The sequence below is a fragment of the Heterodontus francisci genome, unplaced genomic scaffold (assembly GCF_036365525.1).
Source record: "Heterodontus francisci isolate sHetFra1 unplaced genomic scaffold, sHetFra1.hap1 HAP1_SCAFFOLD_2205, whole genome shotgun sequence".
In the NCBI taxonomy this organism is placed as follows: Eukaryota; Metazoa; Chordata; class Chondrichthyes; order Heterodontiformes; family Heterodontidae; genus Heterodontus; species Heterodontus francisci.
Genome location: NW_027142095.1, coordinates 1 through 2,500, shown reverse-complemented (window position 1 = coordinate 2,500; position 2,500 = coordinate 1).

The window sequence follows — 2,500 nt, the reverse complement described above, 5'->3', positions numbered from 1 at the left end:
TCCCCTCTCGTGCCCGCTCGCACCCTCTCTCCCCTCTCTCCCCTCTCTCCCCTCTCGCGCACGCTCGCACTCTCTCTCCCCTCTCACGCACGCTCACACCCTCTCTCCCCTCTCGAGCACGCTCGCACCCTCTCTCCCTCCTCTCCCTCTCGCGCACGCTCACCACCTCTCTCCCCTCTCTCCGACGCTCGCACCTCTCTCCCCTCTCTTCCACGCTCGCACCCTCTCTCCCCTCTCTCCCTCTCGAGCACGCTCGCACCCTCTCTCCACTCTCGCGTGCGCTCACACCCTCTCTCCCCTCTCTTCCACGCTCGCACCCTCTCTCCCCTCTCGAGCACGTTCGCACCCTCTCTCCCCCTCTCTCCGCGCTCACACCCTCTCTCCCCTCTCTTCCGCGCTCACACCCTCTCTCCCTCTCGAGCACGACTCGCACCCCTCTCTCCCCTCTCTTCCGCGCTCGCACCCTCTCTCCCCTCTCTCCCCTCTCGCGCACGCTCGCACCCTCTCTCCCCTCTCGAGCACGCTCGCACCCTCTCTCCCCCTCTCTCGCGCTCGCACCCTCTCTCCCCTCTCTCCCATCTCGCGCGCCGCTCGCACACTCTCTCCCCTCTCAGCGCGCGCTCGCACACTCTCTCCCCTCTCGCGCGCGCTCAGCACCCTCTCTCCCTCTCACGTGCGCTCGCACCCTCTCTCCCCTCTCGCGCGCGCATCGCACCCTCTCTCCCTCTCGCGTGCGCTCGCACCCTCTCTCCCCTCTCTGCGCGCGTTCGCACCCTCTCTCCCCTCTCGCGTGCGCTCGCACCCTCTCTCCCCTCTCTTCCGCGCTCGCACCCTCTCTCCCCTCTCGGCGTGCGCTCGCACTCTCTCTCCCCTCTCTTCGCGCTCGCACCCTCTCTCCCCTCTCTTCCGCGCTCGCACCCTCTCTCCCCTCTCGCGCGCGCTCGCACCCTCTCTCCCCTCTCACGTGCGCTCGCACCCTCTCTCCCTCTCGCAGCGCCGCTCGCACCCTCTCTCACTCCCTCGCAGCGCGCTCCAGCACCCTCTCTCCCCTCTCGCGTGCGCTCGCACCCTCTCTCCCCTCTCGCGCGCGCTCGCACCCTCTCTCCCCTCTCTTCCGCGCTCGCACCCTCTCTCCCCTCTCGCGCAGCGCTCGCACACTCTCTCCCCTCTCGCGCGCGCTCGCACCCTCTCTCCCCTCTCGTGCGCGCTCGCACCCTCTCTCCCCTCTCACGTGCGCTCGCACCCTCTCTCCCCTCTCGTGCACGCTCGCACCCTCTCTCCCCTCTCGCGCGCGCTCGCACCCTCTCTCCCCTCTCGCCGCGCTATCGCACCCTCTCTCCCCTCTCACGTGCGCTCGCACCCTCTCTCCCCTCTCTTCCGCGCTCGCACCCTCTCTCCCTCTCGCGCGCGCGCTCGCACCCTCTCTCCCCTCTCGTGCGCGCTCGCACCCTCTCTCCCCTCTCACGTGCGCTCGCACCCTCTCTCCCCTCTCGTGCACGCTCGCACCCTCTCTCCCCTCTCGCGCGCGCTCGCACCCTCTCTCCCCTCTCTTCCGCGCTCGCACCCTCTCTCCCCTCTCACGTGCGCTCGCACCCTCTCTCCCCTCTCGTGCGCTGCTCGCACCCTCTCTCCCTCTCGTGCGCGCTCGCACCCTCTCCCCCTCTCACGTGCGCTCGCACCCTCTCTCCCCTCTCGTGCGACGCTCGCACCCTCTCTCCCTCTCACGTGCGCTCGCACTCTCTCTCCCCTCTCTTCCGCACTCGCACCCTCTCTCCCCTCTCTTCCGCGCTCGCACCCTCTCTCCCCTCTCTTCCGCGCTCGCACCCTCTCTCCCCTCTCGCGTGCGCTCGCACTCTCTCTCCCCTCTCTTCCGCGCTCGCACCCTCTCTCCCCTCTCTTCCGCGCTCGCACCCTCTCTCCCCTCTCTTCCGCGCTCGCACCTCTCTCCCTCTCGCGCACGCTCGCACCCTCTCTCCCCTCTCGTGCACGCTTCGCACCCTCTCTCCCTCTCTTCCGCGCTCGCACCCTCTCTCCCCTCTCTTCCGCGCTCGCACCCTCTCTCCCCTCTCGTGCGCGCTCGCACCTCTCTCCCTCTCGTGCGCGCTCGCACCCTCTCTCCCTCTCGTGCGCTGCTCGCACCCTCTCTCCCCTCTCGTGCACGCTCGCACCCTCTCTCCCCTCTCGTGCGCGCTCGCACCCTCTCTCCCCTCTCTCCGCGCTCGCACCCTCTCTCCCCTCTCTTCGCGCTCGCACCTCTCTCCCCTCTCGTGCGCGCTCGCACCCTCTCTCCCCTCTCGTGCGCGCTCGCACCCTCTCTCCCTCTCGTGCACGCTCGCACCCTCTCTCCCCTCTCTACCGCTCGCACCTCCTCCCTCTCTTCCGCGCTCAGGCACCCTCTCTCCCCTCATCGTGCGCGCTCAGCACCCTCTCTCCCCTCACGTGCGCGCTCGCACCCTCTCTCCCCTCTCGTGCGCGCTCGCACCCTCTCTCCCCTCTCGTA